Source organism: Trichechus manatus, unplaced genomic scaffold, assembly GCF_000243295.1.
Source record: "Trichechus manatus latirostris isolate Lorelei unplaced genomic scaffold, TriManLat1.0 scaffold00014, whole genome shotgun sequence".
Classification (NCBI taxonomy): Eukaryota; Metazoa; Chordata; class Mammalia; order Sirenia; family Trichechidae; genus Trichechus; species Trichechus manatus.
Window position 1 is genome coordinate 10,104,827 of NW_004443950.1, and position 14,793 is coordinate 10,119,619.

Sequence of the window (14,793 nt, forward strand, 5' to 3'; positions counted from 1 at the left end):
ATTGACCCAGGATTCCAGCCCTGGGTTGGCTATTGGCTACTTAAGCTTGGGGAAATCACTCAATGCTTTTGTCCCTCCGTTTCCACCTCTGTAAAATGGAGACTATACATTTTTAGTGACTACCTTGTGTGTCTTACAAGATTACTATCAGGCTCAAATGAGACAGAGTAAGAGAAAGAAGTAGTTTGCAAAGTAGGACACCAAGATGGGCATCCCAGCACCTCCTCCATCTGGGAGGAGCCTCTGCCCCTGCTTGCAGCAGTTTATAATAGATTGAAAAACTGACTCAGCTTGCAAGGTTTCAGATCACAACAGTGGTAATTGCCATTGTTATTTCTTAACGTATTTATTACTAATTGGGTAATATTCTTATTGCTTAATAAAACCACTTATAACAATTACGGTTTCAGTTACTATTTATTGGTGCTAGCTGCGTGTCCAACGCTGTGCTAAGCACGTTCTACACATCATCTCATTTCATCAGCATGATGGTTCTGTAAGATTCAGGTACCCTGATTGTCCCCCATTTCACTCATGAGAAGCCTGAGGTTCAAAGAAGTTAAGCAACTTGCCCAAGTTCACATAGCTATTTTGGGGTGGGGCTAAAATTCAAACCCAGGTCTATCCCAGGCTGCCCTGTCATCTCCCCACTTCAGCAGTGGCTCTCAGCCAGGTAGTGGGAGGAAGTGAGTGCTATTTTGCCCCCTAGGGGACATCTGGCAATGTCTGGAGACATTTTCAGTTGTCACAACTCAGGGGGAGGGGTTACTGACATCTAGTGTGTAGAGGCCAAGGGTGCTGCTAAATATCCTACAATGCACAGGACAGCCCACAGGAAAGAATTATCTGGCTTGAAATGTTAATGGTGTGAGCTCGAGAAGCCCTGCTTCAGGAAGAAATATTTCTTCTCTGGGAAGCAGTGAGAATGTGCCTCTGCTAATCCAAACAGCTACAAACAGGAAAGGTTCTCCGAGCAGCTTCAAGTCCAGAGGGCACCCTCTCCTGCCCACCCATTCCCTCCACTTTTTTGGGACCACCTTCTCCTGTAACTCAGCCTCCAATATCTCCAAGTGGATCCTGGCCCCTGCCTGGCATTGTTGCAGCACTTAAGAACGATGACATCTTTTGACTTAAGAATGATGGGTTCAGGTCCACCCAAAGTATTACGCTTCAACCACAGATAAGAATTGCCTGTTCTCATCTTCCCCAACAGGTAAAGAGCTCAAAAATCAGATAAAGGAACTTGGGCTCATGGGCAAGTGACTATTTGCAAGCTATGGAAAACAGGCCAGTGCTATGAGGCGGACTATCATCTGATGGCTGCCAGAACACTTTCCTTCCTTCAACAAATATTTGTGGAGCACCTACTATGTGCTTGGATACAGCAGTGATCAGCAAGGCTGGTGGTGTCCCTGCTCACATGGAACTTACACTCTGATGTAAATAATTATAACCCAGTGTGATAAGCACTGAGCCCTGGTGGCACAGTGGTTAAGATCTCGGCTGCTAACAGAAAGGTTGGCCATTCAAATCCACCAGCCCCTCCTTGGAAACCCTATGGGCAAGTTCTACTCTGTCCCACAGGGTCCCTATGAACAGGAATTGACTGGATGGCAATGGGTTATCAGGTGATAAGCGCTACAACAGGCAAAATACAAGGTGCCCCCAATTCCAAGAGGCCATGGAAGCCTTCTTGAATCAAGAGATGCCTAAGCTGAGATGTGAAGACTGTAGGATTCAAATCCAGGTGAGTTAGACTTTTTAGCCAAACTCAACCACTACCTTTGCTCCCAAGCAGAGACTAAGGGAGAGTGATATGGGGAGAGGGCAGAGCTTGTGCAAAAGCCCAGAGCAGAGAGAGAGCGTGCTTGGGGAATTGAAGAGCAAAGCAGAGATGGTTGTTAGTAACATACACCTTCCACTGGGTTCCTCTCCATACTCTGGGGGTTCCCTTTGACCTCCCTTTCTAGTGTGAGTGGTTTGCATGCTCTCTGTGTCTATGTTGACCTCAATTTCCTTCTTCTCACAGTTACAGTCCTGCCTAGGTTTGATCTCCAGGCCAGAATAAAACTTTGGGCTTTATCCAGAAGCAGAGGGGGACATGAGGCATGACCAGAGTCTTTGGTATCTCATAAAATGTCTAAGAACTGCTTTGTCCCAGCCAGAGTAAGGCAGGCAGGAAGTCCCAGGAAAGCATCAGAGCTGATGAGGCAGCTCCCATTCTGAACATAACAATCGGGAGGCATGTAGCTAAGTGCCAGGAGCTTAGCCAGCATTATTTATGTCTCCTATTCTCTCTGGATCACAGAAGAGCAAAGAGATTAAGAGTCCGGGCTCTGGAGCCAACAGGAGCTGGCTCAAATCCTGCCCCACCCACTTACTAGCAAGTCACCTCACCTGGCTGAGCCTCATTTCCTCAGAATCATGGTGCTGCCCCCTAGAGGTGCATATGTGCACCCACACACCAGAAGAGGTCATGAGACCACTTAGGTAGGAGCTTTGCACAGGGGCTGAGTACCCAAGAAGGGACCAGTGCTTTCGGCTTGTTTCTTTCTCATCTTCATTCACAGACCCAGGCCCAGCCTCCTCCTTCATCCAGTGTCCAGGGAAGTTCTGTGGGCTGAGATGGATGAAGCAGGAAGTGGGAAAAGAAAACGGTCCCTCCCTTGGGGGTATTCACTTTCTTTTCAAAGTAAACTTTTTAGTAAAGAATAACATACAAGAAAAAAGTGCACAAACCAAAAGTATACAGCCTGACAAATTTTCTAAAACTGAGCATACTTGTGTAAGAGGCACATGGATGAAGAAACAGAACATTCCATGTAGAAAGTGTTGACTTGAGGTATGTTCTGTGTATATCTTCAGCAACAAAAAATAAAATAAATTGTTAAAAAAAAAATCCTTCAGGTGAAAGAAACAGAACATTACCTGTACCCCAGAAGCCCCCCAAGTACTCCTGTACTGTCAACACCACCCCCAAGGATACCATTACCCTAACTTTTGATGTCAGTCATAAGCTTTGCGGGTTATTCTGTCTATAAATAGAACCAGGAAGCACCTACTCTTTTGTGTCTGACTTCTTTTGCTCAACATTATGTTTATGAGAGTCGTTCACATTTTTGCAGGCAATTATAGACCATTCATTCTCACTGCTGGGCAGTATTCCATTGTGTGAATATATCACAATCTACCCATTCCACTGTTGATGAGTATGTGGGGAATGCCCAGTGTGGGGCTATTGCAATAAGCACAACCATGAACATTGTAGTGTAGGTCCTTGGTGAACATACATACACATTTCTGTTAGGTACATACTTGAGTGGTATTACTGGGTCATAGTATGTTCAGCTTTAATAAATACAGTACTGCCAAACAGTTTTCCAAAGTGATTATACCAGGCATGGACTTCTAAAAACAAGCAGTGATGTGGGGCACTGGGCCCTCCTTTCCAAACAATCATTTGTTCATGCACATTTAGTAAGCCCGGATAGGGGTCGGGCACTGAATGTGCCATTGGGATGCCAAGGCAGAACGGCTGTGGACGGGTCCCGGGCCTGTGTGCCCTGAGATCCACTCCTGGCTGGAAAGCACTGTCTGGAGCCAGGGGCAGGAGGAAGGGAAAAGCTTGGGTGGTTTTCCCCTCTCTCTGGGCTGCGGTGCATCTCTTCCATGACTCCAGTTCCCATGGGAAGGCCTGTCAGGGTTCCAGCTTCTGCAGGTGGCCCAGGCCCCTGGGCCCCAGTAGCATCACTGGCTATCTTTGCCCCTCTAACTGGTGGGTGGCAGCAGCTTCTGGCTGTTGGTTCCTCTTTTACTTCCCTGCTCTTCCACCACCTGTGTATCCTATTCCCAGCAATCATGCTTTAGAATGGGTTGTTTTCCTGGTTGGACCCTGGGACCTCCCAGCCCAGCGTGGAGATGTCCAAGCAAATGGACAAGTCTCACTCACCAAGACCACTGTACTGATGGTGACAGTCATGTCAGGGGTGAGGTGGAATTGGAAATGCTCTAGGCTGCCTGGGGTGTCACCGGGAGAACTGCTGCCAAATAGGAGTAGCTCCTCCCAGACCAAGAGCAATGTTGGGGTGGCCATATCAGTGTCCTGCTCCCTCTAAGGCATCCCTCTGTTTGGTTCTATGCACCAGAGATCTGCGGGCCAGTCAAGCATGTCTGCCTTTTGGGTGTTTGCTGTCTTCCTGGCTGGGGTGTAACCCCAGGATGGGGTGGGGCATGGCATCTTAGACCTCATGCTGTTCCCACTGCCTTATGCACAGTTACTGTCTTAGTTAGCTAGTGCTGCTGGAACAGAAATACCACCAGTGAGTGGCTTTGACAAACAAGAATTTATTTTCTCGTAGTTTAGGAGGCTAGAAGTCCTAATTCAGGGCACTGGCTCTAGGGGAAGGCTTTCTCTTTCTGTTGGCTCTGGGGGAAGATCCTTGTCTCTTTTCACCGACTGTTCCTCAGTTCCTTGGTGATCTTCATGTGACATGGCATGTGTCTTCCCCCGTCTGTGCTTGCTTGCTTCTGTGTCTAATTTGCTCTTTTCATATCTCATACGGACTGGCTTAAGTCATTCCCCACAGTTATATGGCCTCATTAACATAAAAAAGAAAACCCTATTCCCAAATGGGATTACATCCACAGGTACAGGGGTTAGGATTCACAACACATATTTTGGGGACACATAATTCAATCTATAACACTAAGTAATCATAACTCAGATGTGAGCATTTACTATGGGCAGGCACATAGTTCTGTTCTGAGCACGTGACACATCTTAAGTCAATAAGCATAGGTTATTATGATCCCCATTTTCCAGATGAGAAAACTGAGGCACAGGAAAATAAAGCAGCTGGTACTCAGTTTGCTGATGACAATAGCATCAATAATTAATATAGCAGAGGGCTTAAAAGCATGGGCTTTGGAATTCAAAAGACTATGGTTTGAATCTGGATTCTGCCCCTTGCTAGTGTGCGACCTTCCTCAGTTTCCTTCTCTGTGAAATGAAGGTAATGATGCTCACCTGGTCAGGTTCCTTAAAGGATTAGATAATGAATGAGCATCAGTGGTAGTACTGCCTGCCAGAGAGATGCAGAGAGGCTGGGCCTACTTCTACTTTTAGAGAATACATATATATATTCTCAAATATATATATATATATTCTCAAATATATATATATTCTCAAATATATATATTATATATATATATGTATGTATGTATAAACCCAAATCGGTTGCTGTCCAGTCGATTCTGACTCATAGCAACTCTATTATAAGGACAGAGTTTAGAACTGCCCCCTAGGGTTTCCAAGGAGTGGCTGGTGGGTTCGAACTGCCGATCTTGTGGTTAGCAGCTAAGCTCTTAACCACTACGCCACTATGTATATAGGGTCGCTATGAGTAGGAATCAACTCAACAGCAACTGATTTGGTTTCTTTGGTTTATATACATACATATACACACACACACACATATATACACCAAAGAAACCGAATATATATATACATATATAATACATACCTATATAGTGTATACATTTAATGAAGAAGTATACTTTACTAAGTGTGTATTACACCTCAATTTTTTTTCAATCGTGTACTTATTTATTTGGACATGTTATCAGGAGGGACTAGTCCCTGGAAGAAGACATGTCCCTGGAAAAGGACATTATGCTTGGTAGAGGGTCAGTGAAAAAGAGGACAACCTCCAATAAGATGGATTGACACAGTGGCTGCAACGATGGGCTCAAACATAGCACCAACTGTGAGGATGACACAGGACCCAACAGCATTACACCACTTATTTATTTATGATTAATAATGGCCTGAAAACAAATTATAATCTTCAGGGTTATAACCTACAATTAGCTTATTTTATCTGACCGAATAATATATACAATGAATATGCCAGGCACTTGCCTCAGATCATAAATTGCCTCTTTTGCCATCACATTAGTAATCCTAATACATAAGGTATATTTTTAATACTGCAATATTTTTAACTTTTTATTTTGAAATCATCTCAGTTGCAAAACAGAATAAAGAATTACCGTACACCCTTTACTCAGATTCCCCAAATGTTAATATTTTTCTACATTTGCTTGATCATTCTCTCTCTTTCTATATGTGTGTATCTATATATGTATATATGTACTATATATATCCTAGTATATATATGTATCCTAGTGTGTATATATATATACACACACACACACATATATACTATTATACAGTATATACATACATATATATATACACACATACATATATATGCCCTGGTGGTACAGTGGTTAAGGATTCGGCTGCTAACTGAAAGCCTGACGGTTCGAATCCACCAGGCGCTCCTTGGAAACCCTATGGGGCAGTTCTACTCTGTCCTATAGGGTCGCTATGAGTCGGAATTGACGCGACAACAGCGAGTTTGGTTTTTTTTAATTTTAATATATATATACCCTTTTTTTCTGAAACATTTGAGGGTAATACGCCTTTGCCCCTTTCCTAAATGCTTCAGTGTGAATTGCCTAAAAACAAGGACATTTTCTTATATAACCACAGTAAGATTATAAAAAAAATCAAGAAATTAACATTGATATAATACTTTTATCAAAGAGACTTTGTTCAAGTTTTGCCTACTGCCCCACTAATGTCTTTTATAGTAAAACAAATTATTTTTTCTTGCCCAGGATTTCATGCAGTGGTCACGTCTCTTTAGTTTCCTTTGATCTGGAACAGTTCTTAGTCTTTGTTTTTTCTGGCCCAGAGGTTTTTGAAGAGTAAAGGTCAATGATTTTATACAATGCTTCTCAAATTGAGCTTGTCTGATGTCTCCTCTGGAAGAGAGTCAGGCTCTGTACCTTTGGTGGGAATAAACCAGAAGTGATATGTGCTTCTCAGCGCAGTGTATCAGGAGGCACATGGGACCTATGTGGTGATTTTAACTTTGATCACTTGATTAAAATAAGGTCAGCCATTTTTCTCCACCGTAAAGTTACTATTTTCCCTTGGTAGTTTACAAGTATCTTGTGGGGAGATAGTTTTAGACTTTGTAAATATCCTTTTCCGGTCATACTTTCACCCACCAGCTTTAGCATTCACTGATGATTCGTGCCTGAATACACGGTTACTATGACAGCCACCAAATGGTGAATTTTCTAATTCCATCCTTCCTTTTACATTTATTAGTCAAGACTATACTTTGTTTATTTATGTAAGTATGGACTTGTGGGTTCTTCTTTTATTCTATAAATTGTAATCCTTTACTATTGTTATTTAATTCGATGCTTGAATTGCCCCAAATTTGGCCAGTGGGAGCCCTTCAAGCTGACTCCTGTGTCTTTTTGACATATCCCCATCATCTTTTGAGTACTTGCTTACCCAGTTCTTTTTGGTTTTCCTGGACCCTGCTTTGACCTTTGTAAAAAGACCTTTTATTACATTCTCCTCAGGGACCCATTAGCATGTGCCACCTGTGTCCTATTGGTGCACATGTTCACCTTTGGAGTAGAAGTGAGGGCCACCCTAATCAACCACAAAAGAAGGAACAGAATATTTCCACAAAGATGTGAGCATCAGAGTGCTCTGTAAACCTCAAAGCACCAGACCACGTTGGAGGGAGTTAGTCTGGGAAGTCAGAGTCCCACTTAGTCTTGGTTTCGTCCACCTTCTGATTTCCGTTGAGTGATAGTGTGAGACAGGGAACTAGATTTGGAGTCCAAAACCAACCAGCCCTCTTCTCTCCCTTATATCTCCCATAGCTGTGTGACTGAAGCAAGTTACTCAGCTTCTCTGAGCCTCCCTTAAATGAAGAAATATTGCCTCTCTCCCCCACCCCCTGCAAGGGTTGCTAAGAGAGTTAGATTAAAGTGATGGCTGCGGGGATTGACTGCTGGTGTCTGGGGTTCTCCACTCACTGTGTGTTATGGGGCCTCAGGACTTCTGGGGCACCCACAGGTAGCCCCTTCCTTCTCACTGGTGCTTCCACTCATAGCGACCCTATAGGACAGAGTAGAACTGCCCCATGGGCTTTCCGTTTTGGCCACAGAAGATCTGAGTTCTCTGCCAGCGACTTTCTGCATGACCCTAGAGGCAACCACCTGTACCCCACCATCTGCCCCATGCAGATGTTATGAAGAAACGGAGTGATAACATATATTAATGCTCTCTTTGCCCCTCATGCATACCCTGGGAGACCATAAGCCCCTTGAAGGCAGGGACACCATCTGTTTCATCCACTGTTGTATCCCTATGCCTGGAAGAGACCAGCACAGACCAAGTACTCAAAAAGTATGTGCTGAATGAATGGAATCAAACAGGAATGAAAAAAAGACCTGGGTCACTATTTATTATTATTATTATTATTTCTGCTTGCTAAAAAAGAAAGAAAGAAAGAAAGAGAAAAGAAAAAATGTAAGAAAACAAGATTATAAGAAATGGATTTAATGGCCAGCCTGTGGTTGTTAGCTGCTGTCCAGTCGGCCCCCAACTCACAGCAACCCCCTGTGTTACAGAGCAGAACTACTCCATGCCGTTTTCTCGGCTATAATCTTTACAGAAGCAGTTTGCCCAGTCTTTTCTACCATGGAGCCACTGAGTGGGTTCGAACCACCAACATCTGGGTTAGCAATCAATCACAAAGCACTTGTGCCACCCAGACTCCTTATGGCCAGCCTGGAGATAACGATATAGCCTGCATTATGGGCTTGGGTGAGACTGACACGAGGTCGAGTGTGTAAAGCACTACGTGCCTTGTTCAGCCAAGAGAAGGTGCTCGGTCAATGTTGAACGGATTCATGCGGAATGACTCACTCAAAGAGGCAAGTGCTTGGCTGAGAGGCCTATGTGGGGATGAGGGTCCTTCAGTTCCTGCCAGCCCAGCACCAGCTGCTGAATAGGTCTGGGTCGTATTGGATCCCAAGGAGGGAGACCATAGTCTTGGGGGCAGTGGTGTCTCTGTTTCCCTCTCAAGAAGGGACTACGTGGCAGATAAAAAGGCAAAAGAGGCTATGGACTGGAATGGGAGGAAACTGGATTCAGCTGCTAACTTGCCCTGTGACCTCAGGTAAATGATCTAATCTCTCTAGGCCTCAGTCTTCTCACCTGGAAATGGGGATATTTACACCAATTCCATCTACCTCACAGGTGGTCCTGAGAGTCAAATAAGAAAATGGCTATATTTAAAAGCTCTTGGAACCCATCTGTCAGTTCGTTGCTATGATGCTGGAAGCTATGCCACCGATATTTCAAATACCAGCAGGATCATCCATGGTGGACAGGTTTCAGTGGTGCTTTCAGACTAAGATTAGGAAGAAAGATGTGGCAATCTACTTCCAAAAATTAACCAATGAAAGCCCCATGAAGTACAATAGAACACTGTCTGATTACCAACAATCATGAAGATGGCACAGAACAGGGCAGTGTTTTGTTCTGTTGTATGCGGGGTCCCCATGAGTCAGAGATGACTTGATGGGAACCAACAACAACAACAAATGAAGCTCAGGGGATGATTAATACCTTTCTTCTCTTCCCTACAGACCCAGAGGCCTCAGATTCCCATTTTCAAGACTCTTCCCAGGCTCCATTCCACTCCTTCTTCTTTATCCTTTGCTCTAATCAATGACCCTTGCACTATACCCAGGGCTGGCTTGAAGAGAGTTCTGTGCAAAAGCCCAGTTTGAAATTGTCGGTTGTTTCTATAGGATTGCTGAAACAGGGCGCTCCGTAGGCTCCCACTGGTGGCTTACATGGAAAGAGATGAGGGAGCCACCTCCACCCCTCCTGAAAAGTGAGTCACCCTGTCAACAAGCCCTTTTGACGTCACAGCTGGTTCTACCGGACCCCCTGGAGTTGGGCTCCACCTTTGCCAAGCCGGAACCCTCACCCTCCTCCCAGTCAAAAGCGTGAGACATGTGTCAACTTTCCAAGGCAGAACTACCAGGACCCCAGAATCCTCTTCTATTCAAAAGTCTTTCAGATTATCACAGTCTTTATGTTAAACAAAAACAAATATTACTGAATCACATAGAGTAAATAAAAGGGAAAGTTTTCCCACCCTGCCCCCCAACCCAATCCACACTTTAAAGGAAATTGTTATTAACAGTTTGGTGTGTAACCTTGCAGGTTTTTTTTATAATGTATATCCAGCTTTTAAAATTAAATTTTAATTTTATAAGCAATGAAGGAATTTATCTTCTTTGGAAAAAAATAAAAAGAAACAGAACAAAATCTGCCTTCACCTTGGGTTATGTATTCCTCCCAAATTTTCTCTGTGTGTTTTTAATTGTACATATTTCTATTTCCATAAGAAATAGACTACTATGTTTTGTATGTGTGTGTCTGTTTTATATAAATGCTGGCATACCCCACCTATGATTTCTCAGTTGCAGTCAGCCTGTGTCTTGACCCTCCCTCTGTGTTAGTACGTACTAAGCTACCTCATTCTGTTCTGTTAACTGCCCTCAAGTTGGCCCCTGACTCATGTACAACAGAACTCAACGCTGCCTGGTCCTAAGCCACCCCCATGATCAGATGCAGATTGGACCATTGTGAGCTGCAGGGTTTTCACTGGTTAATTTTCAGAAGTAGATTGCCAGGCCTTTCTTCCTAGTCCATATTAGTCTGGAAGCTCCACTGGAACCTGTCCAGCATCATAGCTACGCACAAGCTTCCACTGACAATGGGTGGTGGCTGCACGGGAGGTGCATTGGCCAGGAATTGAATCCAGGTCTCCAGCACATGGGAGGCGAGAATTCTACCACTGAACCACCAATACTTCTACCACATTGCAACCAAGACAAATGAATATATCACAATCTATTTAGCCTTTTCCTGTTGATGGATACTTAGGTTGTTTCCAATTTTTTATTTTGGCCTTTATAAAAATTACTTTTTTTTCAAATTTGATCGAATGGATGTACGTTCGTGACGTTAATTAGTCAAATAATATTCCAAGGTTTATACAAAACTCAGTAATGCCTTCCTTGTCCCCAGTCACACATCCTAGCTCTGAGTCCTGCTCTGCTGATAAAATGACCTGCAACTGTCTCAGCTGCTTCTTCTGGGATTTATCCCAGTATTTCTGAAGGAGATGCTTATCTTGTTATTTCTCAGTTTATCACTGTTAGACATGACCTCCTGCTTACATAACAGTTGCCATCTAGTCGACCTCAACTCGTGGTGCCCCAGACTCATGGTGACCCCATGTGTGTCAGAGTAGAACTGTGCTCCACAGGGTTTTCAACAGCCAATACTCTTGGAAGCAGATCACTGGACCTTTCTTCCGAGATGCCTCTGGGTGAACTCAAATTTCCAACCTTTAAGTTAGCAGCTGTGTGTGTCAAATGTTTCCACCACGTAGGGACTCCATAGACATGACCTACTGCTGTCCAGTTGTGGTAGCTAGAAATTTAGACTCACCACCTGATCCCCCACCTCCTCGCTGCCCATCCTTCCCAAATAGTTATCTGACAATTTTCTAGTTAAATCAGTATTCCTTGTTTACATGATTATAACCTCAGGAACAGTTTTCCCCGCCAAGCAGTGGTTATCAACTTTGACTGCACATAAAAATCAACCCTCTCCAAAAAAAAAAAAAAAAAAAAAAAAAAAAAACTCATTGCTGTCGAGTCGCTTCCGAAAAGCACCCAGTGAGCATTAAATAATTTCAAAGCCCAGCCTGCACCCCTAAATCAACTACATCTGGCTATCTAAGGGTGAGGCCCAGGCGTTAGGGCTTTTTAAAGCTCCCCAAATGATTCCAATGTTCAGCTAAGAATAAAAACCATTGCTGCTAAGCCAAGTCTGATTACATATTTTTCCTTGTTTAATATTTCCCCATGGGAAATTTTTACCCCCTTTTTCATTTGGTTAGCTTTCTACGTCTCTATAACTAATTCTTCCCAAGCTCTCCAACAAAAATGTAAAATCTTTCTGCGTGCTATTTGTCTACACTGTCAAATACAACAGGTAATCTGTAAATTTCATTTTCCCGCAGAGCAAATACTGCTTTTTATCTCCTCTCATGTGTTGCATTTCCTGTTTCCTGGATCCCCTGTCTTTCTCTTTCTTGAATTACTCCCTTCTTTTTGGTGAAGCAGATCCTTTAGTAACTTCCAGAGAAAGGATGCATGGGAAGTATATTTTTCGAGACCTCGTATGCTTGAAAATGTTTTTAATCTGCCTCTAAATTTAATGGATTAAGACTTTGTCTTGGTATAGAATTCCAGGGTTGGAAATTATTTTCTCTAAGAATTTTCTGCAGCCATTTTGTTCTGGTATCTAGCGTGGTTTTTCACAAGCTCAATGCTCTTCTCATTTCCCAGTCTTATGTATAAGGTCTGTGTTATATTTCCGGAAGGTTTTAGGCTTTTCTCTTTAACCCCTGTGGTCTGAAATTTCATGATGATCTGCCCTGTATGTGGATCTTTTTACTCATTTTGCTCAGTGTTTGATGGTCTCTTTCAATCTGGAAAATAGTGTTTTGGCAACTTTTTATGAATTATTTTTGTAACAATTTCTTGCACTCTATTTACTTTTTCTGAAACTCCTACTAGTTGGAATGTTGGACTTCTTGGATTTTTTTTTCCTTCCCCTATCTTTCATCTCTTTGGATTTATATTCTACTTTCTGAGAGATTTCTTCAACTTTTTCCTTCTCAAACTTCCACTGAATGCTTTATTTTGGCTTTTACATTTTTAACTTACAATAATTCTTTTATGTTTTCTGATTGCTTTTCATGGCAGACACTGTCGTTATTCTTTCAGTAAATACTTGTCATTTACTCCTACATGCCGTCCAAGGCTCTTTATTGCAAATATCTATCACTCTCTGCGTGAGGGATCTTTGTTCATCCAGTTAGCATCCTCAGCCTGAGTGCAGGCTCAAGTACAGAACTGGAAGTGCTAAGGTCAATGCTTTTGGAAGTGATTGGGGGGTAAGTGCCCCAGGTTCATCACACATTTGTTGGGATAACTCTGAGGCATTTTCTACATGATCTCCCAGATTGCCTCTTCAGGACCAAGCTCTAGTTGCCCATAGTGGTAACTGACTTAATAAGGCATTTTTTATTGGTTTCCTTCCCTTCCCTGTCTCACTCTCCACTCCTCAAACAGTATTTTCTGGGATTATAGTTGTTGTTAGGTGCCGTCGAGTTGGTTCTGACTCATAGGGACCCCATCTATGTACAACAAAATGAAACACTGCCTCGTCTTGTGCCATCCTCATGATCCTTGTTATGCTTGAGACCATTGTTGCAGCCACTGTGTCCATCCATCTCATTGAGGGTCTTCCTCTTCTTTGCTGACCCTCTACTTTACCAAGCATGATGTCCTTCTGCAGGGACTGATCCCTCTTGATAAAATGTCCAAAGTATATGAGATGAAGTCTCACCATCCTTGCTTCTAGGGAGCATTCTGCCTGTACTTCTTCCAAGACAGATTTGTTCATTCTTTTGGCAGTCCATTGTATATTCAATATCCTTTGCCAACACCATAATTCAAAGGCGTGGATTCTTCTTCGGTCTTCCTTATTCATTGTCCAGCTTTCGCATGCATATGAGGCGATTGAAAACAGCATGGCTTGGGTCAGGCGCTCTTTAGTTTTCAAGGTAACAGTTTTGCTTTTTAACACTTTAAAAGAGATCTTTTGCAGCAGATTTGCTCAATACAATGCTTCATTTTCTAGGATTAGCTCCCAAAAATTATTTGCACTTGAATCTTTGTCTCACAGTCTGCTTTGGGGGAAACTCAAATATATGTAATTATATAATCTAATTCTTGTTTTAGAGTGCCTGAATGGTGCAAATGGTTAACATACTCGGCTGCTAACCTAAAGACTGGAGGTTTGAGTCTACCCAGAGGTGCCTCAGAAGAAAGGTCTGGCAATCTACTTTCAAAAAATCTTCAATTAAAAACTCTATGGAAACCACAAAAAAAAAAAACCAAATGAGTCCTCATAAAAATTAAAAAATTAGTTCACCAAAAGACTTTATCAAAAAAGTGAAAAGACAAGTTACTGATTGGGAGATACCTTTGAGAACCATATAGCCGACAATAATCTTTATAACCAAAATATGTATAAAACCTCAACAACTTAACAACAAAAAGACAAATAACCCGACTATAAAATGGGCAAAGGACTTGAATAGACATGTCACCAAAGAAGACATTTAAATGGCCACCAAACAGATGAAAAGAAAAGATGCTCAGCGTCATTAGCCATCAGAGAGATGCAAATCAAAACCACAATGAGATATCACTTAGCTCCCACTAGTCTGGCTAAGATGAAAAAGAAAAAAACCCAGAAAATAACAAATGTTGGCGAGGATGTGGGGAAATTCAAACCCTTACTCATTGCTGATGGGAATGCAAATGGCACAGCTGTTGTGGTAAATAGTGTGGCAGTTTCTCAAAAAATTAAAAATAGAACTACGATACGACCCAGCAATTTCACTTCTAGGTAGATACCCAAAAGACTTGAAAGGAGAGACTCAAAAAGAGACTTGTACACTGATGCTCATTGCAGCACTATTCACAATAGCCAAAAGGTAGAAACAACCTAAATGCCCATCGACAGATGAATGGATAAGCGAGATGTACATACATACAACGGAATACTACTCAGCCAGTAGGAGAAATGAAGTCTTGATACATGCTACTATATGGATGGAGCTGGAAGACATTATGCTGAGTAAAACAAGTTACTCTCAAAAGGACAAATATTGTATGACCTAACTTATATAAAAAGACAAGAAAAGGAAACGTATAGAGAACAAAGTTTATTAATGGTTACCAGGGGCG